Source organism: Hibiscus syriacus, unplaced genomic scaffold, assembly GCF_006381635.1.
Source record: "Hibiscus syriacus cultivar Baekdansim isolate YM2019G1 unplaced genomic scaffold, ASM638163v2 tig00112383_pilon, whole genome shotgun sequence".
NCBI classification, from domain to species: Eukaryota; Viridiplantae; Streptophyta; class Magnoliopsida; order Malvales; family Malvaceae; genus Hibiscus; species Hibiscus syriacus.
Window position 1 is genome coordinate 2,099,772 of NW_024063319.1, and position 23,761 is coordinate 2,123,532.

At 34.9% G+C, this 23,761-nt stretch overlaps 1 pseudogene; it reads right to left on the reverse strand.

The window, feature by feature from the left end:
* Positions 1-3,909: 3,909 nt before the first annotated feature.
* LOC120178962 lies at positions 3,910-22,526 on the reverse strand (annotated as a pseudogene).
* Between the last annotated feature and the right edge of the window lie 1,235 nt (positions 22,527-23,761).

A 23,761-nucleotide genomic window follows, 5' to 3' on the forward strand; every position in this document is an offset into this window, starting at 1 on the left:
CCCAGATTTAAGGCTTTGGGTGAACAATACTCATTAGTTATGTCTTGGTTGTGGAACTCAATGGTGCCTGAAATTAGTGATACTTGCATGTTTCTTAGAACAGCCCAGGAGATATGGGAGGCTGTAAAACAAACTTATTCGAAGGTTCGAGATAATGCCCAGATTTATGAAATCAAGAGCAAGATTTCAACCACCAAACAAGGAAGCAAATCAATTACATAATCTTTTAATTTGCTGCAAAATCTTTGGCAGGAAATGGACCACTATCAATGCATTCAGATGAAATGTAGTGATGATGCAACAATTCTAAAGAGGTTTGTGGAAAAAGATAGGATTTATGATTTCTTACTGGACTAAATATAGAATTTGATACAGTGAGAGTCCGGATTCTAGGAAAAGAAGACATGCCCTCACTGAATAAAACTATTGCCATCATTCGTGTTGAAGAAGGAAGAAGATGAGTGATGGTGGTTGAAATCAAGTAGAAAGTTTAGCCTTAGTTACTAGGGTTGTTCCTGAGGGATCAACACGTATGGAACATCAAAATATTGAAGGCAAGTTAGAAGGAACAAGGAAGGTTAACAGGGACTCCTTATAGTGTACTTAATGCAAAAAGCCTCGCCACACCAAAGAGAAGTGCTGGAGTTACATGGGAAGCCTCAGTCAACAAGTAAGAACCTCATAGAGAAAGGAGGCTCAACAAGACAAAGCAGAGCTTATGCAACAAACATATGGCTAAGGAGTCTGATGAACATCTGTTGAGCTCAACCGAAAAGTAGAATTGAAGAACCTACTGAAATCCTCAGAAAAACCATCCTCTACAGGTATATGCAATCTAGTTTTCTCAAGTATAACTTCTTCCTCTTCTTAGAAATCTAATGCCTTGGAATCATCCACCTACATACCTACCCAAACTCCTGGGTAATTGACTCAGGAGCCACTGATCATACGACTAATTCCTCACTAAAATTCCTCACCTACACACTTTGCCCTAGCAACAAGAAAATCACAGTTGCTTATGGTACTATGGTAATGGTTGCTGGCCAAGGAGATATTGCCATCAGTAAAACCTTATTGCTTAAAAATGTCTTACATGTGCCAAAACTATTTACTAGCCTTATTTCTATTCCAAACTTATCAAAGACACAAACTGCAATGTTTTATTTTTACACAATACAATTTCAGAGCAAGAAACAAAGAGGATGATTGGGTGCTAGGGAAATAAACAGCCTATACTACTTGAAGACCTAGGGACAGCTGGAGTTTTGATTACTCACCATTGTCCTTTTACCGAATCTACAACCATAAGACCAAATCTGGCTACATTATTTTTGCCTTGGTCACCCACCTTTTAGAATCTTAAAACTGTTTCCCTCATTATGTAAATCCTTGAATATGGAAGAATTTTATTGTGAAGTTTGTGAACTCGCAAAGCACAAACGTTCCTCTTTTCCAGCAAGTAATAAACGGACCAACATTCCCTTTCATCTTATTCACAATGATATTTGGGGGCCTTCCACTATTCCTAACATAATTAGGGCTAGATGGTTTGTGTCTTTTATAGACGATTGTACTCGAGTTACTTAGATTTATCTACTGAAACAGAAGTTAGATGTTACCTACAAAACCTTTACACCATGATCAAGACTCAGTTTGGGGCTTATATAAAGCGTCAGATCTGACACTTCCAAGGACTACTTTAATCAAGTCCTATCCCCTTATTTCTTAGAAAGATGTATTATACATGAGTCCACTTGTAAATAACCCTAACAAATGAGGTAGCAAAAAAAAAAGAATGGACATCTCCTTGCCATAACTAGAGCCCTTTTATTATAAAACAAGGTTCCTAAAAGGTACTGGGGAGAAGCTGTGTTAACTGCCACTTACATGATAAATAGACTATCCACTAAAGTCCTTGAGTCCCCTTCAACCCTTACAAAGTTCTTTCCAAAATTCAGCCCATCTCTTAACCTAAACCAAGGGTATTTGTGTGTGTTGTTTTTTGTTCAATTTCATTCTCAAGGCCGAGGTAAACTTGATCCAAGGCATTGAAATGCATATTCATTGGCTATTCCTCCACTCAAAAAGGCTACAAGTGCTACCACCCTTCTACAATGAAATACTACACCTCTGCTGATGTCACTTTCGTTGAAAAAGAGAGTTATTTTACAATTCCTTATCTTCGGGAGGATATATCTTTTAGGGAAGATAAGGATGCAGATTTGTTTCTACTTCAGCCCCTTATCGATCTTCCTACACCTACACCTATACATTTTGCAGAGACACAACCTGTTTCTACCCATCTTCTCCCAATCAGAACCTAATACTCCTCAAACTCCCCAACCAAACCTAATACACCACGAGACACAACCTGTTTCTACCCCATCTTCTCCCCAATCAGAACCTAATACTCCTCAAACTCCCCAACCAAACACTAATACACCACATCCCAATATTCTGGACATTTCTTGTCCCCTAAGGGTCTATTCAAGGAAGAAGACACCTATGCAGATTCAATCATCCCCTTGCTCCTGCTCCTGCTCCTATACCATTTGAGGTACACTCTGAAATTCTTTCTGAACAAAGTGATTCTGAAAATACTATATCTACTTTTGATTTTGAATTTCCTATTGCTATTAGAAAATGAAAAAGAACCTGTACCACCAAACACCCTTCCTATTTATTTATGACCTACAACAACCTATCCCCCAATCACAGAACCTTCCTTACTAACCTAAATGACATTGCTATTCCTAAAACAATATCTGAGGCATTAGAAAATGTGAACTAGAAAAGGCTATGAAGAGGAATAGAGGCACTGGAGTAGAATAAGACATGGGATTTAGTGAAGCTGCCAGAAGGGGAAAAAACAGTGAGATGCTAATGGTGTTTTACTGTCAAGTATAAGTCAGATGGTTCTTTAGAAAAGTACAAAGCAAGATTGGTGGCAAAGGGGTACTCTCAAACCTATGGAATTGACTATCTTGAAACATTTCCCCTGTTACAAAGATGAACACAATGAGGGTCCTAGTGTCCTTAGCAGCTATTCAGGGATGGAATTTACAGCAGTTTGACATCAAAATGCCTTCTTGCATGGGGACCTTGAAGAGGAAGTGTACATGGATATTCCACTTGGATTTGGCTCGAATACTAGCAGACAATTTGCAGATTGAGGAAAGCTCTTTATGGACTAAAACAATCCCCGAGAGCTTGGTTTGGGAGGTTTACTAAAGTAATGCTAAGAAAAGGTTTTAAACATACTCAAGGTGATCATACTCTGTTTGTGAAACTCTCCTTCAGGGGGAGTAACTGCACTTTTGGTGTTGTAGATGATATAGTTGTTACAGATAATGATTCTGAAGAATTGGTAGTTTCAAGAAGTGTCTTATAAAAGAGTTTGAGGTGAAGGAGCTTGGAAGACTAAAATACTTCCTTGGTATTGAGGTGGCACACTCACAGCAAGGGATTTTTATCTTAGCAGAAGTATACTTTGGAATTGTTGAAGGAAACTGAAAACTAGGATGTAAACCAGCAGAAACTCCTATAGAAGTCAATCACAAGCTTGGAGACTCAAAGGAGGATGATATGGCCGTTGACAGAAGTTCTTTTCAAAGACTCATGGGAAAGCTTATCTATTTGTCACACACCAGACTAGACATAGCATATTTTGTTGGGGTTGTGAGCCAATTCATGCACAATCCTAAAGAAATCACCTAAGAGTTGTTTCCAAACTTTGCAGTACTTGAATGGCACACCAGGCAAAGGAATTCTGTTTAGAAAAGCAGGGAACTTGACTCTGAAGCATACACGGATGCAGATTATGCAGGATCCATAATTGATAGAGGTTACAAACCAACCAGAACCGTCCAGAAACAAAACCCTAAAGATTAGTAAGGTTTCAGTAGGGTTTTAAACTAGAAGGTCTGATGCTTCCAGAATCCCAGCCGCCTCTGCTTCAAGAATCCCAGCCGCCGCCTCACTGCCAGGTGGTCCAATGCCCCATGCCGACGCCTCCACCGCCATTGCCGACACTCCATAACGTCGAGAAGCTACCCACGTTGAGCCCTATGGTGAGTCACCACCATAGCTATGGTGACTCACCGGGCCTTTCATCTCTGGAACCGGTCCAACGAGAGCCTCGGTGGTGGCTATAAAAGCCACCCCACCTGCAAAAAAGACGGACAGCCACAGACGGCAGAGAACGACAATAAAAAAAAAAACAGAAAAAAAAACAGAGAAAGAGAAACAGCAACCAACAAAGCAAGAACTACACCAACGATCCCAGGAAATACAAACCAAAAGAAGAGAAAAGAGACTTACCGAGAAAATCGCCGTCGTGAGAGCCTCCATAAATCATCAGAGAACCAAACGTCGAAGAGAAATATCCTAGATCTACGACGATTGGTAAGGTTTTAAGCTAAATAACCTTAGATCTAGATATAGAAAAACAGAGGCTTTGATTTGGGGTGGGTTTTGTAATTTCCGGCCACCGCTAACGGTGGCCGGCGGCGGCAATCGGAGCCCGACAGCGGTGGCTGACGGCCGGCTTCTCTCTAATTTTAGAGAGAAGCCAGAGAGAAATCTTCTTCTCTCTGTTAGAGAGAAGAAGAGAAATGAAGAAATGAATGGTTGGCCCGAAGGGCCAACCGGTTTAGGGTTTATAAACCCTCTTCCATACGACGTCGTTTAAGGGGGGGGGTATCTGTGTAATTAACTAAAGGTTAACCCTTTCAGTAGCCATCTAAACTGTAACTCTTACATTCTAGTCACTAAATCAAATTTATAATCCTTTTAATTCGGTCCTTTAATTTTAGATTTATTATTTTAGTCCTTCATATTAAAATATTTAGGATAAATTACAGATTTAATCCATTAATTTAATAAATATATTTAATCCTTAGTTTATATTTTAATTATTTGATTCTAATACAAATTTAGATAATTTTATTTTAGTCACCAATAAAGAAAAACATATTTAATCCCTATAATTTAGATTAATTATGAATTAGATTTTTAATTTTATTTTTTTAGTTATTTATGTTTTCATATTTTATTGTTTTTAAATATATTGTTTTAGTAATATTTGTATTTTATTATATTAAATATTAAATATTTTTTAAATATATAATAATAGTATTTTTTTTAAATTTTATTTTAATATCGAAGAAAAAGGACAATCTTAATACAACTGGATGTCCTATTCTGATATTTTAAAATTAAAAAGTAAACAATATTATTAAAATTAATATTATCAATATCAAAGAAAGAGCTGTCTTAAGGCACCTAGAAATTCTTTCAGATATTTTTAAATAAATAAATATTTTTTATATAATTTTGAAATAATAGGATTATAAATTAAATATATTTTGAATTTTAAATTTTAATAATAGAGACAATTTATAATTAAAAAGTACCAATTTGGGCGTTGTAGGGGTGCTAATCCTTCCCTAAACGTAACCGACCACGAATCCCTTTTTATTATTAAAAAGAACGAATTTTGGTTATAAACGCAGATCAGTTCATTTTTTAATTGATGTTTTCTTAAAACTCTTTTAAAAATATTTTTAGGTATTCGACCTACCTGACCCAAAAGGCCGATGGGACTCCCAAATTATTTTCAAAACCATTTATCATATCACTTTTCCCGTCAAGTTAAATATTTCGTGCCCGGACGAAAACCGGTTACGACAGCTTGGCGACTCCGCTGGGGACCTGGTCAAACTTTTAAAAAAAATCAATTATAAATTGTCTCTATTAATTAAAAATTAAAATTATATATTTAATTTTTAATTTTTTTCTTTCAAAATTTTATATTTACTTATATTTTTATAATATTATATGTTTTATTGCAATTATTTTATATCATTATTTATTTTTTCTGTCAGAGGTTTGAACATTTCTCCTCACACAACACTTGCATTGCATAACATAAAGCTCTAATTGAGTTTGTCCCTTTTAAGTGGGAGTGAAAGCGACGTCTTCGTGAGAATTTATTCTCCGTGTCAGACCTAGCAAGTAACTTTCGGGGTTCATATGCTCTATGTCTTCGCGAGAATTTATTCTCCGTGTCAGGTATAGAGAAATGTATCCCCTCGAATTGAACTCGATCCGCTTAAGTCTGTAATGGACTAGGATTGAGGGTTGACAGCCCAAGGGGGCATCAACAAGGACAGTTCGAGTACCTTTATTCTTAGATCTGAAACCTTGCATATAATAAACCCTAGCACTTCACCTGATCTAAGACAATATTGAACCTCTGTCCGTAAGTGTACACAAAGGAGAAATAAGTTCTAGCTTTTAATTTATTCATTATTTTTTTTCTTTTTTCTGAATAAATGCCTGCGAACTAGAAATCATACAGTTAGGTTAATTTTTCCAAACAAAGCATGGAACTAGAAAGCATGAGGTTAGGATTTATACTTTGATAAATAGGATCTTTTCTTTCCATTAATTGGTACTAACCAATTTTTTTTCACTTCTCATTTTTTTCATGAATATTACATTGCTCTAACTTGTTTATATTTGATTTCTTTTGTTTGCATTACATGATCATGGCATAACCAAAAGGTGTTTACTGGAAAGACTGTTCATCATATTGGAAAGAAATCGTAAATGGACAAAAAGTTTTATGATCAAACAAAGATGCGGCCAAAGAAAGACATCCTGAGGAAACTCCAAGGATGGAAGCAAGCAAAGCACACAGAGATCCTGTTATATTAATACCAAAAGTATTACACAAAGATCCTACCAGATTGATACCAAAAGCAGTCTATGGTAAGAGCATCAGTCAGGACATTCAGAGTAGTGGAGATTTTTATGAAGCTCAAGCATATTATTTGAAGGACTTGAATGACCAAAACAAGAAATTAAGTACAGAAATGAAAACCATGCATGAAGATTTTCAAAAGATCAGTCAAGCCTTTCAAAATATTGGCCTAGGAGGCACCCCAGAAGAATGGATAACGGGGGTCACCAAGCTGAAAAAGAGCTGCAACATATATGAAGATCTTGTTCAAGAACTTCTTAGACAGAAAAGATCTCTTATAGGGGAAAATGAGCAACTCCGAGAAATAACACAGAAGATGAAAGAGAATGTCATGGAAGAAGTTACAGTCCAGACAAATAATATGGTTCTTAAATGATAAATTTAGCTGACTTTACAAGGAGATGAAGCAGACTGAAGACTCAACTTTTGAGCATAAATGGAAACTAACTGGGCTTTGGAGAAGTTAGAAGTGAAAGATATCCCTATATGTAAAGTTTTGTTTGATGTACCGAAACTTTTGTGTTCAATGAAATCTGTTCTAAGATAATCACTCTTGAGTAAACACCTTTTCATACATGCATTTGCATTTTGCATCTTTGCATTTTTCATTGTGCATTTATACTTTTATATTTGTTTTTGTACTATACAATTTGCATTTTTATTGTTACATTCACATATTTACATTTGAATTTGCATTTGCATTTTTACGTTTGTATTTACATTTTCATTTTTACATAATTACATTTGGTTTTAACTATTTTACATACATTAAACATGAAAACATGAGAGTAATTCGTGGAGAATTCCATGATAGAATTTCTGAAATCAAAGTGGAGCTAACTTGGTCTTCCTAAACAAGGATAAGAACCATGAATGAGATTTTAGCAAGGGTTGGTAGAATTGAGAAACTACAAGAGCAACTTATCAAGACTCAACAAGAGATGATTGATCAAGTAAAAATCCCATAAGATTCAAAAGAGCAAATGACAAAACTGATGGACCTGATAAATGTTGTACTCCATGGAGAGAAACCCTTAAAGGATCCCACTGTGAAGGCTATGAATAAGGTTTTGAATGATAATGATGAGTTCGATGTGATAGTGTCTGATGATCAAGAACCTATTAAAGAGCATGGTAATTCAATACAGATTCAAGATTTGGTCTCAAGGGGCAATCTAAGGAGTCTGGTGAACACTACCCCAATTATAGGTGAAATGAGCACCCAGAACCCCCTCGATAACATGAGAGCATTCATTCGTTCAGAACGATCAAAGAAAGTGATAGCCTCGCGAGCGAGAAAAACTCTAAAGGTGTTTCAAGAATCTATCTCAGACCTGTACCCTCATTTTGTTAAAGCTCAATACATTACACCAAGATTGGTGAAGGTGTCACCAAGGCCTTATGCTCATTGCTATGATCAAAATAGCTTCTGTAATTTTCACTTGGGAGTATCTGGACATTCAACAGGGAATTATTGGTCACTGTTAAAGGAAATAGAGACGTTCGTCGATAAGGGAGTCTTGACACAAGAAATGATCAAGAAATGGGGAGCAAATAAGGATAAAAATCCTGGGCCAAGTACATACCCAACAATAGAGGAGTGATGAGTCATGATAAATAAAAAAGTGGAAATGTTATCTACCACTGTAGTACTTTTCTATTTTCAGCATCTTGTTTGAACTTGTTTTTGTTCCTTTCTCCGCTTTTTGTGCAATAAATAAATTGTGTTGCTTTTATGGTTATGAGCAAAGAATCAAGTTTTAATCTTGAGATTATTGAGTATCAAGTAGATTAAATATTCTTTTAAATTTGCAAGAGTTATAGATCTATTGGCAAGTGGTAAAATTATATCTTCAATATCCCATCCAATGTCAATTACTCGACCCTTACCAAAACCAAATCCTGACACTACATTTATCTGAGATTCTGAAGAAATGTCTCTACTTGTTTTTGAGACATCAACTCTAGATGTTTACCTTCTCGGATAGAGTTGGTTGGTTTATGAGATTACCCCTTCCACCATATACATGACTTTATAAATCACACATTTGTCCTTCCAAATACAAAACCATCATAAACCAAAAGACCTCAAAAGAACCAAACTTTCAACTATTCGTGAATTTTACTGCAAGAAGAGACGAGATGAGGCATCATGGACCAACTCATTGATGATAATTTCGAGTGATTAGGGCATACTCAAAGAAGAAGGGGAAAGTGATTGATTGAAATAAATATATCATGCATTAATTACATTTTATCATGTAAATAAAGTTAATCTTGAATATTCATCCCCCTGTGGATACCTCTTTTTACAAAGGTTTCTGTGTATGAGATGATGAATGGCATTGCTTCATTTATCCTTTAATATATATATATATATATATATATCCTTTGTTGTACCCATTTGAGCCTGAATAATTTTTCTTCTAATTCAACCCTAACCAAGGATTACCCTCTACATTGGGGGCAAGGTAAAGGATATTGACTCACAAGAATAAAGATTGTCAATACAGTTTTATTACGAAGACAAGTTTCCATGAAGTCATGAAAGTTTTGAACTACAAAGTATGTCAAATACAGAGTGCTTGAAGATCAATCCAATCAAGAATAATGGAAAACCTCCAAAATGCAAAAGGAAAAAGAGGTGCTCAAAGCAGTTGAAGTATTATACTCATCCAGCAAAGAAAGAAAAAAAATAGAAATAAAAAAAAACAACAAAAAGAAAAAAAAAGAAAAAGGAAAATTGAATCAAGATGGGTGATTTATTGAGCCTCAAGTTACAAAGTTGATCAAGTACAAACAAGAAGAGCAAGAAATGCTGAAGATATGAGAAATTGGAAATGAATTCAAAATTTGGCAGTCTTGAGGGATCCAATTAATGGAAAAATCCCCAACAAAGCAGATCCAAGTTAAGCAAGGCAAGGTGATTGCATCAGAATTAATGGATCCTTGGTTTGATGATCCTTAAACACTTATTTGGGCCTTTTTATCCATTTTTTTCATAACCATAAGCCATGGCCTACGTTACGTACCTGAAAAGTCCATTTTAATCGTACATGGATTTCTAAGTAAAAGAGAATATCTTCAGAATTCATTCCGCCTCTCAAGATTGATTTTTATTTGTAAAAATTGGTTTTTAAAATCTTTAATGCATGATATGAAAAATGATAAAAGGGGGGTTTCAAGATGTAAATTTGTAAATAACATCTTAGAAACCAAAGGAGGATTCGAGTTGAAAACCTGAAAAGGCGGCTCGAATATTGAATGGTGCAACAACGACATAAGAGACGATCTTAAGCTCTTAATGAAGCACCACACATCTCAAAAACGTTCCTGAAATTCTGGAAACGAGAAGCATCTCTACAAGATGAGCATAACAACCATTTCTTCAAGTTAGTGGAAGCCCGAAACGACATACTGAACCAACTTGAAAGAACCTACTTTACCAAAATCAACCTACATCTCAAATCAGTCAATAATTTTGACACTTGCCATAGAACTATGATTTTTGAATGATTTAAAAGTGTAGTTGATTTATTTGATATTCATTAAACTCATTGTTTATGATTCGATTATATTGTGAACCTGAAAGGGGTAATACTTTGCAAAATTCTTTCATTCTTCAATAAAGAAAGGAGAAAAAATATTTTCAAACAATACAGTCTCAAATGAGGAAGGTCCTAAAAGAAATTGTTGCCTATTCTACCTCAATTGAAGAAAAAGAATAAACAAGGCCAGAATGATGAAGCATTTCTTGAAAGCAAGTAGTCCAAGAAGCCAGAAAGTCTGGAGAATTGAACTTGTGATATTCTCCTATGACATTATTAGCAGCTCATCAAGAAAGATTATCGTTTATCTTATGCTGAAGGCGATAAGCATCACCAGACAGATTATTTTCCCCAACCATTAATTCATGTTTTCTAGAAGATTACATCATAGAGATATGAACAAGTCACTACCTGCACTCTGGTTATACCGTGATGCTGACTCAAGTCTTGATACATCATTGCTACTTCTATGTCGATCATTTTCTTTGTCAAGATGATATCCATTATGTCCTTCAGAAGATTGTTGAATTTGAATTTGAGGACTTATGGCACAAAATAAGACATTGGAACAGAATCTACCCTTATAGGCCTTTTATATAGGGTAACATTGGTTACAGGATTCCAAAAGTTGAAGATGACCAGTTTTACTGTTAACTAAACTGTTCCATGATTCAAAAAGAGTGGGATATATTGAAACAGCAGAAGAGACAGTCATTGTAGCAATCAATGCAAGGAAATGCACTAACAAAAATCGTCTAGCTCATCCTGATGATGTTTATTTCTTCCAGTAAGGTTGTTACGCTGGATGCCACCGATAACAAGGTCGAATTCGACAAATCTACTCATCAATTGCTCCAACTGATCACCATTCAGTTCTTGCTCATCTGTTTTCAAAGGTATGCCAAGACAGTAGAAGGCAACCTCTGCATCACTGATCTCAGAGAAAAGAGACAGGACATTGATACCACCAAGGAACATGTCTCTAGCAGATTCTCCTCCTTGTGTATGGTTTTTAGGGAAACCTAGAAACATTTCCACTTCATCATATTTAAGCGGAACAACTTTATGCCTTCCAACTCATATTGGATTCCATTTTCGGCACTCATCAAGAACATACTTTTGGACACTCGAAGATGACTCATCGTCATAAACTTCAAAAGTCTTACGGATCCTTTCTGTCAATTTGGATTCATGTACATGTTTGTAAACAGTTCAACTTTATCCCAGGAAGGCCACCAGTTTGTTGTCAATGGAAAAGCATCATGTACAGCACATGGAGGAAGCAGAATAAGAGAAAATCTGTTCTTAATTGGCAGAATTATGAATATAGCCCTTTTCAGTGTAGTAGCATGGAAATGCTTCGAATCTACAAATTCTGGCTCTACATCGAATAAGCACTGGGATATCCTAGTCCAAACATTAACTGGAACAAATATAATGTGCTCAATAGCATCTTCTGGAAGTGTTCTTTGAGTTATCTGATCTGGTTGGACAGAACCAATCATTGAATTGGATATAATGTGCTCAATAGCATCTTCTGGAAGTGTTCTTTGAGTTATCTGATCTGGTTGGACAGAACCAATCATTGAATTGGATATAATGTGCTCAATAGCATCTTCTGGAAGTGTTCTTTGAGTTATCTGATCTGGTTGGACAGAACCAATCATTGAATTGGATATAATGTGCTCAATAGCATCTTCTGGAAGTGTTCTTTGAGTTATCTGATCTGGTTGGACAGAACTAATCATTGAATTTGGAAGAATAATGTGCTCAATAGCATCTTCTGGAAGTGTTCTTTGAGTTATCTGATCTGGTTGAACAAGACTAATCATTGAATTTGGAAGAATAATGTGTTCAATAGCATCTTTTGGAAATGTTCTTTGAGTTATCTAATCTGGTTTGGTATGAACCCCAAAAACCAATCATTGGATTTTAAAGATGAATTTGCCTATAGTAGAAATAAGGAGGCTCAATAGCATCTTCTGGAAGTGTTCTTTGAGTTATCTGATTTGGTTGGACAGAACAATCATTGAATTTGGAAGATGAATTTGCTCATAGTAAAAATAAGGATACTCAATAGCATTTTCTGGAAGTATTCTTTGAGTTATCTGATCTGGTTCGGTAGGAATCCCATAACCAATCATTGAAATTGAAAGATGAACTGCATTATCATCTTCATTAAGAAGCTTCTTTTCAAGCTTCCTCTGCTTCTTCTTTTTCCACAAATCATAGCCCAAGTTTCGCCTTTGCTTGTAATTGGGATCATTGCATAATGGCTTCCTATCTTCTACCATAAGAAGTGCATCAGTAACCTTAGCCATTTGATCAGCACATATAAAATCTGTCAATTCTGCAATTGATGAATCTGAACCACATCTCTCCATGGTTATTGAAGCCTCAACCTCTGAGAATCCCATTTTTGTCAAGTATAACAGTTTACTCTCCTCATCAGAATCAGAATTCATGATTTCCTCGATATCAGAAGAACTATCAATATCTGTGAAATCATCCTGAAAGATCGCTTCATAATCAGATGAGTTGTTATCAGGATCAACATGTTGCATGGGTGCGAATTTTTGATATAGCTTGTACCATTGTATATGTAGTCTTGCCATTGCATCAGATTACTGTTTGCATAAATTGGTTTCTCTCCCACAGAAAAGTATATTTCAGAGATGGCCTTCACTGAAAGATGATAAGCCACTGTGTCAGCCTGGAACGGATTACCAAGCTATTTTTACTACTCTGTCTGATTAAATCCCTCTATATACAGAAAATGGTCAGTTCATTCAAAAGAGGCACATATCTCAGACGTTTCTGTCAAAATGATTGATTGTTTCTTAAGTCTGTGACAACGTGAAGAGGATTCCTCCAGTTACTTGACAACACTGCTGTTTAGTGACACCATAATGAGAGCCTTCAAGATAAACAAATTTGGGGCACGAATAAATCCACAAGTACCTACAACAGTGCATTGTCAAAATTGGACCTTGTTCAGATAATGATATTCAAGTCAAACAGACATTGAGAGTGAATCAGAAGCAGAATATTGGGGCATCTCGAAAGCCCATTTCAGACAGAAATGTTTCATGTGGGACATCTTGAGGGCCCATTTCAACCAGAAATAGAATATTAGGGCATTTTGAAGGCTCACAGCAATATGAATATTTGGGCATTCTTGGAGGTTCATCTCAATAAGAAGTAACATTGAGCATACTTTTAGCATCTATATCAGCAAATGTTGAGGCATTTTAAAGGTTCCTTCAGACAGATCCATGTGGGGCATTTTGAAGGCTCAGATTAACAAGAAGCAAATGTTGGAGCATGCTGAAAGCCCATTTCAATCGGAATCAGGAATGTTGATGCATTCTGCATGCTTGTATTAGCAAATGTTGGGGTATGTTGAAGGCCCATATCATCATGTGTCAAGATCATTGACTTGAACAAATATTTCCAATGAGACATAAATATATGAAGAATGAAAATGGTGATACAGTGACAGTCTAGCTGACTATACATAATTGCTTCGTTCATCAGGCAGTTACATTATGATCATGTTGTTGAACAAATGTTTACTCAGCAAGTATGTTTTCAAATACCTAATCTTCTTAACCGTATGTCACATGATAGTATGTTCTTTGTTAAGCTACATTACGGTTGCATGAATAAAGATGGTCCCCAGTTAGACTACTCGTTCCAAGGTTCAGTTCCTCAAGATCTCAGCTTTAAATTTGGCCTTTTGTGTGTCAGTGATAATTGAAAATATTTCTTTGAGGTTCCTGGCAGTTAGTTTCAACCATACTATTGGGATTATGAAGTTGTTTTTCACATCAGTTTTTACTTGCTTGATGACATTCTTCTGAGACTTGACTCACTTACATTACTGTTATTCCCGTTGTTACTGGGGTCATTATTGCTAGCCAGGCAGAACTGAGTTTTTATCTATTTTGGGTTATCATGTGCGTTTTATCCCCAGCAGCAAGAATTTCATGAACCTCTTTCTGTACATAAATCCTATAGCGGATGTGTTTCTACTTCCTACAATTCTCATTATGAAAGAAAACGTGATCAGTATCACATTTGTCTTTGCCCGAGATGATATCAAGATCAGTTAGTGTCTCCTATTCAATTCAACACTAGCATATCTTGTGAATTTGACCAACTTTTTGGTCATATCAACATTACACTTGAATCCCCATTGAGTTTTGTTCTCAAGTGGTCTTATGACATCATACAAAAACTTTGAACACCATGAAAAGAGCCTCAATGATTGAGAAATCTTAACAGAAACCACAAGAAAGAATGAATGTGTTGTCAAATGTTTTACATCCAAGCAGAAGCCACATGAGATGATAATGTGTTATCAAATGTTTTACGACCCAGTGATTATGATGTTGAACCAATGTTGTGATCATATGGTTTCCATTTTTGATCCAAGATGAAGTTTGTTTTTTTCAACTTCAAGATTATAAGATGAGATATGATGAAGATTTCTTTCCGCAGATGGAGAGCTGAAATTTTAACAACAAGAAACTATTGGAGCCAACTAAGATCAAACAATAGGTTGTTGTTAAACATCTTTACATGATATGGTTTGAGTTGCTTTGTTCGAGATCTGATTATATGTGGAGACATGAAAGGAATTGGAATAAATCCTCCTTGTGATATGTTTCAAGAGTCAAATCAGAACAGACTCTACTCTCTTAATTAATCCCTGCTGAGTCAGGCATATCTACATCTACACTCTTCAAAGATGATAGATTCTCTTTTTAAAGATGACAGATTCTCTTTTCAAAGATGAAAACTTTATGGGATTTCTACACAAGTCCAAACAAATAAAGTTGGTTTTATCCAAGACAAAATGGGGCATTAAGGTCATAATTCTGACTACGACAAGAGTTCCACAAATAAAACAATTCTTCTGAGACTTTCATGAAGCAAAGAATACATAAAGATACAAGTTGATCAGATAGTTCTTCAGAAATGCAAGCTTGATAGCATAAGTTGCTACACTGATATCCAGAGGTGACCCTGGCAATAAATGATGAAGTGGAAGAAAACCGAGTTCACCATTTTGAAGTCAAATGAAGATTGCATTAACATTCATGCATCATATTTAGACATTTGCAAAATAGGAGCATTTTCATTCATTTTATCCATGTTGAATATTTGACAGGAATTTCAAAATTTTAGCAAAGATTCAAATCCATCATATGATGGATCAACTTTTCGCTTGAATTCATCATTCGATGATTCAGTATTTCCAGTTCGAGTTCATAATGAGAAGAACTCATCTGAAGAAGGAAGAAGAAGTTCATAATGAGAAGAACTTGTTCAACTTTTCGCTTGAATTCATCATTCGATGATTCAGTATTTCCAGTTCGAGTTCATAATGAGAAGAACTCATCTGAAGAAGGAAGAAGAAGTTCATAATGAGAAGAATTTGTTCAACCTTTTACTTGAATCCATCATTTGCTGGATCAGCCTTTCCAGGTAGAGTTCATAATGAGAAGAACTCATCTGAAGAAGGAAGAAGAAATTCATAATGAGAAGAATTTGTTCAACCTTTTTGTTTGAATTCATCACTTGATGGATTATTGTTGCCAGAGGTAGAGTTCATAATGAGAAGAACTCGTCATCTGAAGAAGGAAGAAGAAGTTCATAATGAGAAGAATTTGTTCAACCTTTTGCTCAAATCCATCACTTGATGAATCAACTTTTCCAGAGAAGTTCATAATGAGAAGAACTCATCTGAAGAAGGAAGAAGAAGTTCATAATGAGAAGAATTTGTTCAACCTTTTTTCTGAATTCATCACTTGATGGATTATTTTTGCCAGAGGTAGAGTTCATAATGAGAAGAACTCGTCATCTGAAGAAGGAAGAAGAAGTTCATAATGAGAAGAATTTGTTCAACCTTTTTTCTGAATTCATCACTTGATGGATTATTTTTGCCAGAGGTAGAGTTCATAATGAGAAGAACTCGTCATCTGAAGAAGGAAGAAGAAGTTCATAATGAGAAGAATTTGTTCAACCTTTTTTCTGAATTCATCACTTGATGGATTATTTTTGCCAGAGGTAGAGTTCATAATGAGAAGAACTCGTCATCTGAAGAAGGAAGAAGAAGTTCATAATGAGAAGAATTTGTTCAACCTTTTGTCTGAATTCATCACTTGATGGATTATTTTTGCCAGAAAAGGTTCATAATAAGAAGAACTCATCTGAAGAAGGAAGAAGAAGTTCATAATAAGAAGAATTTGTTCAACCTTTTGCTCAAATCCATCACTTGATGGAGCAGCTTTTCCAGAGAAGTTCATAATGAGAAGAACTCATCTGAAGAAGGAAGAAGAAGTTCATAATAAGAAGAATTTGTTCAACTTTTTGCATAATTCTATCACAGAAGGAGATAGATTAGCATCAGCCTTTCTAGAGAAAGTTCATAATGAGAAGAACTCATCAAGAGCTTATTCAACTTTTTGAATGACTCTATCACAGGAAATAGGTCAACATCATCCCCAGCGGAAAGTTCATAATGAGAAGAACTCTTCTGAAGAAAGAGAAGAATTTATTCAACATCTCCATATTAATCAAGTGAAGAAGAGATGGATACAATCCACAAGAATGAAAATTATCTTGAGATTAGGCCATGTTACCCAATCAACATGTTATGTCAAAAACATAATGAGAAAACGATTTCCATAGTTTCTCATTCAATCTTTTCTGAAAATGAAATCGTTGAATAGTAAGAAAACAATTTCCATATTTTCTTACTTAGTAAACTATTTCCCACATCTGTAAGTCCTTCAGTGCATGATGTTTCCAAAAACCCTACGGGAGCTTTTTGATGTTTTCAAAGCCTTCGGGTCATCTATAAGTCCTTCAGTGCATGATGTTTCCAAAAAGCCTTCGAAAGCTTTTTGATGTTTTCAAAGCCTTCGGGTCATCTATAAGTCCTTCAGTGCATGATGTTTCCAAAAAGCCTTCGAAAGCTTTTTGATGTTTCAAAGCCTTCGGGTCATCTATAAGTCCTTCAGTGCATGATGTTTCCAAAAAGCCTTCAGGAGCTTTTTAATGTTTTCAAAACCTTCGGGTCATCTGTAAGTCCTTCAGTGCATGATGTTTTCAAACATTTCTATCCTGCTCAAAAGAAGCCAAATGAAAAAATTATTGTCTTTTTCGTCTTTGCTCTATTCTTGTTAACACAAGGATGAGCAAAGAGGGGCAGCTGTAGACATCATTTTTTTCATTTAAATTTATTATTATTATTATTAAAATTATTATTATTATTATTATTATTATAATTATTATTATTATTATCATTATTTATTATTATTATTATCAATATTATATATTATTATTATTTAATAAATAATTACAACTGGACCGGCCCAGTTACAAACCAACCAGAACCGGTCCAGACAACCAGAAACCCTAAACGATTAGTAAGGTTTCAGCTAGGGTTTCTAAACCCTAGCCACCCCCAGCCGCCTCTGATGCTTCCAGAATCCCAGCCGCCTCTGATGCTTCAAGAATCCCAGCCGCCGCCTCACTGCCAGGTGGTCCAATGCCCCACTGCCGACGCCTCCACCGCCATTGCCGACACTCCATAACGTCGAGAAGCTACCCACGTTGAGCCCTATGGTGAGTCACCACCATAGCTATGGTGACTCACCGGGCCTTTCATCTCTGGAACCGGTCCAACGAGAGCCTCGGTGGTGGCTATAAAAGCCACCCCACCTGCAAGAAAGAAGACGGACAGCCACAGACGGCAGAGAACGACAATAAAAAAAAACAGAAAAGAAAAAACAGAGAAAGAGAACACAGCAACCAACAAAGCAAGAACTACACCAACGATCCCAGGAAATACAAACCAAAAGAAGAGAAAAAGAGACTTACCGAGAAAATCGCCGTCGTGAGAGCCTCCATAAATCATCAGAGAACCAAAACGTCGAAGAGAAATATCCTAGATCTACGACGATTGGTAAGGTTTTAAGCTAAAATAACCTTAGATCTAGATATAGAAAAACAGAGGCTTTGATTTGGGGTGGGTTTTGTAATTTCCGGCCACCGCTAACGGTGGCCGGCGGCGGCAATCGGAGCCCGACAGCGGTGGCTGACCGGGCCGGCTTCTCTCTAATTTTAGAGAGAAGCCAGAGAGAAATCTTCTTCTCTCTGTTAGAGAGAAGAAGAGAAATGAAGAAATGAATGGTTGGCCCGAAGGGCCAACCGGTTTAGGGTTTATAAACCCTCTTCCATACGACGTCGTTTAAAGGGGAGGGGTATCTGTGTAATTAACTAAAGGTTAAACCCTTTCAGTAGCCATCTAAACTTGTAACTCTTACATTCTAGTCACTAAATCAAATTTATAATCCTTTTAATTCGGTCCTTTAATTTTAGATTTATTTATTTTAGTCCTTCATATTAAAATAATATATTTAGGATAAATTACAGATTTAATCCATTAATTTTAATAAATAATATTTTAATCCTTAGTTTATATTTTTAATTTATTTGATTCTAATATCCAAATTTTAGATAATTTTATTTTAGTCACCAAATAAAGAAATAACATATTTAATCCCTATAATTTAGATTAATTATGAATTAGATTTTTAATTTTATTTTTTTAGTTATTTTATATGTTTTCATTTATTTTATTGTTTTTAAATATATTGTTTTAGTAATATTTGTATTTTTATTATATTATTAAATATTAAATATTTTTATAAATATATAATAAATAGTATTTTTTTTAAATATTTATTTTTAATATCGAAGAAAAAGGACAGTCTTAATACAACTGGATGTCCTATTCTGATATTTTAAAATTAAAAAGTAAACAATATTATTAAAATTAATATTTATCAATATCAAAGAAAAGAGCTGTCTTAAGGCACCTAGAAATTCTTTTCAGATATTTTTAAATAAATAAATATTTTTTATATAATTTTGAAATAATAGGATTATAAATTAAATATATTTTTGAATTTTTAAATTTTAATAATAGAGACAATTTATAATTAAAAAAGTACCAATTTTGGGCGTTGTAGGGGTGCTAATCCTTCCCTAAACGTAACCGACCACGAATCCCTTTTTATTATTAAAAAGAACGAATTTTTGGTTATAAACGCATATCAGTTCATTTTTTAATTGATGTTTTCTTAAAACTCTTTTAAAAAATATTTTTTAGGTATTCGACCTACCTGACCCAAAAGGCCGATGGCGACTCCCAAATTATTTTCAAAACCATTTATTCATATCACTTTTCCCGTCAAGTTAAATATTTCGTGCCCGGACGAAAACCGGTTACGACACAGGTGGCCCACCCAAACACCATCTTTTCTGCAATTGGAAGTTTAAAAATAAAAATAAGGTTATTAATAGGGAAAAACCTCTTTCAAAGACTTTTTCTTTTTCCCGGTAACAGGAGGAGAACAAAAAACTTCAAAGACCTGTTGATAAGTTCAGCATAACAGGAGATATGTGGTACCGGAATTTTTTTTTTTGAAGAATGAGGGCTGCAAGGCCACGTACAGAAAAGCTAATTATAAGAGCTACTTACGAGACCATATCCATGTGTCAAGGAGCATAATGCCCACCACCAATTCCGAGAAGCACTTTCTTTTTGTCATTCTCCCTTGAATATAAAAAATATATAAAATACCAGGTTACACTACTACCGCAAGGCATATTATCATGAAAGAGAAACTCTTTGTTTCCAAAGAAAACAAAAGTGGAATGTCAGAAAATAAGGGAAAAATAAGTGCTTCGTTACCACTAAGAGTATAAGGATGCAAATGGTTTAATAAAACACATATAGTAGGAGCATCAAAAAGGCTAATGACTTATGCCAGTTATTTGGTCAGTACCTGCCCCAGTTTCCGATTGCATCATCACCTCCAAGCCCAAGTCCTTCCCAAACCAACTTCAAGCACAGACAAAAGAAGTTAGGGAACGAAGTTTGTCACCTCTAATAATCTATCCATTTTACTTGATGCCACAAATTAAATGCACTAAAAGCATTAAAATGTTATCCATGTTCAACCATCAAAGTTTGTTATATCATCTCACTCACTCAGGACATTAAAAGTAAAATTGAACATAATTCAACAACATGTCATGAGCATTCCAGAAAACAACAAAATGACAAAGGAATATTAATAACAATTGGGCTATGCTAATAACTTTTGAAACAAAACATATGATAAATGTGTACTCAACTAGAGCCATGACTTGAGCAGCATCTTGTCTCTTCCAATACTCGTCTGTACTACCTACAACAACAAAAAAGAAAGCATATTAAACCCACAGAAAAAGAGAGCAGTTAAATCCTAGAAAATAATTGCATTAATCCATCTGAGAGCATCTAAAGTATTTTGCAGTAAAGGAAGGCTATCAGAAAAAAACTGTCACAATATAAAGCAACTTAAAAACTCTTCAAGCTGAAATCAAGTAAACACGGAAACATAAAATGTTCTTCGTTTCAGTAGCTATCTATTTAAAAGCAAAACAAATGAAGGGGAAAATGCAAATGATGATCTCACACTTGGCAAGTGACTGAATAAAAAATAAAAAGAATGCTCGGTAACAACAAAAAAGAAAGCATATTAAACCCACAGAAAAAGAGAGCAGTTAAATCCTACAAAATAATTGCATTAATCCATCTGAGAGCAGCTAAGGTATTTTGCAGTAAAGGAAGGCTATCAGGAAAAAAAAACTGTCACAATATAAAGCAACTTAAAAATTCTTCAAGCTGAAATAAAGTAAACACGGAAACATAAAATGTTCTTCATTTCAGTAGCTATCTATTTAAAAGCAAAAAAAAATGAAAGGGAAAATGCAAATGATGATCTCAAACTCGACAAGTGACTGAATAAAAAATAAAAAGAATGCTCTGTAATTATCAGTGCAGGGAAATGTTCACCTCAATAAAGGAGTACATAAAGAAAACCTCAAACAAATTCCATATCCATGTATCAATTTAACAGTTCAGTTAGTGTGCATGTACAGGTTTACTAGCAACACAAATCATCCTAAAACACCAGTCCAGACCTGATTGGAAAAAATACACCACAATTAAGTCGTTAACTACCTTAGAGAAGTTTCATAGTGCTAAAGAAGTAAGATCATTAGACCTACTTTGTATAGCAAAGTGCAACATTCATCCCATCCCATGTAAACCAAGATAGCCGCATTTCCATTTCTTTATTCACGATTCACGTATTGATTTTTGTTTCCAATTTTTAGCATAAATTTTCTTCAAGAAATTATTTTTGGGGCAAACTTCAGAACAGTTGAGACCACATCAATGTGAAAATGAAACTCTAGTTAAACTCCAAGATTTGATTGGGAAAAACAATAAATAAAATACAGCAGATTGAAACGCATTACCTATCTCAAGGAACATTGTTGGTTTGATTGTTATGGGTCCATGATGCGTACCCTCCAAAGTTATCTAAAACCAAATTTAAAAATACTATTAATATGAAAATTGAAAGTGAACAAAATTTTACAAGCAGTCTAGCAACAATCGATAATTAAGATGACCTCAAATTCAGGGACCATATTATGAGACTGTGCAAGTTTCTTCAAATGCCTAAGCCAAGGTCCCATCCTAGGGTCAGGCGGCGCTGCTCAACCGGGCCTCCCACCCTGTGGCGGAACATCTCCTTCGCGCAAATGAGGTATCCCTACATTTCATACACAAATAAAATAACAAATCTTTTCTTTAATCCCAATCTTAAAAACTAGTTTAAAATAAATTACCGATTGGGTGAACAGTGACAGCAGGGCGATTGGAAACAGCCGTATGTTTACTGAAGAAGATAACCTCATGACAGCCTCCCCGGTGGCTTCTTCCCAACGGCGATCCAAATCATCCTCCTCCACAATGCTCTTGTCGTGGTGAAGTAATCGAACATTTTGATTAGAAAAGCTTTGTATTCCCTAAAGATCATGGAAATAAATGAATTAATGAAGATTTGAAATATTGATTAATGTAAATGATTAGGGACCTGCTTCGATAAAGAGGGAGCCGGGACGGGGACCCAACCGGGCATGGCCAAGAGGGCGTTGGCCGGGTTGATTGAGGCCGGATCGCTGGTTGTGGCTACTAATATCGTCACCATTTTCTGGTTTTACTTGTATTTAATTTTTTTGGGTCGAAATTGTAGAATTTAAATAGCTGAAATTTGGAGTTCTATTTTCTGCCCACTAGTTGCGCAAAAGCCGACGGGTTTTGACGAGACGGATACGCGTCAATGTAAATATTAGTTACATTGACGCGCAGGCAATTATGCAACGCCGTCGTTTTATGTTCTTAAGCAGATTAAAACGAGCGAGGAATGGATAATTTCGGTTAATTTAAATTTCACTTTTAAATTTTTAAATGGTGAAAATATTAAAAGATTATTATTTGGTCGGTAGGAGAGCTTCTACAATGAAAACACCGTGATTTTTTTTATTTATTTATTTATTAATTTAGAATAATTACAAGATAATATTTGTTTAAAGGTAATTCTCGATATTTTGATATTAAATATTTAAACTTTTGATATTCATGATGTTCGTACCCGGATTATCAAAAAATAACAACATTCATGATGATGTTAGATAAGTGGAAACTGTTATTGGCAAAAAAAATGGTCCAATTTTATTTCAATTTGATTGTAGAAATGGTTGAAATAATGTCTTTGAAAAAAACATTTACCAAAGTAATTCAACTTCAATACTATTTTCAGGACTATGTTAAATGATGCAGTTCTTTAGAAGACTCTAAGAATGCAAGGAGTCTTCACTTGAAGACTCCAAGACTTCACTTAAAACCTCCAAGATTACTATTCAATTTAATTTTTTTTGATAGAAAGTTGTTGGTTTTATTACGAATATAAAATATCCAGAATTACAATAAAAATTTATAAGCATAATCGTAAATATAAACTAATTAAATTATAATTATAACATTTTCCTATAACAATTGACACAAAAACTAGCCACATAAATCACACAATGACCAAATAAAGAAAAGAATAAAAAATTAACCAATGTTCGAACAAAATAAATATACGAACAAATCTGAATGCACTGGCAAACGAACCATAAAAAGAGATAAAGCTACTGAAGATTATCGACAAATCGCATATTAGAGTCAAGCGACGTGAGAAAAATATCCACGAATGCAAAACACATATACAAATTAATCCGAGGGTTCAAATTAGGAAAGTTCAACATGATAACAAATAAGCGTCATCTTAATTAGTCGTGACAATGTCAAATCCAACCCTGAGAAAAAAAAATAAACGATTATGACCCAGGCGATTACTGATAATGATTTAGAATTTTAAGGATTTGAATAAAAATATAAAAAAAATGTTGAAGGAGAGAAAATGAAGAAGAAAATAAATGATGAAATAAAATTAAAAATATTTTTACAACAAAACATTTTAAATAC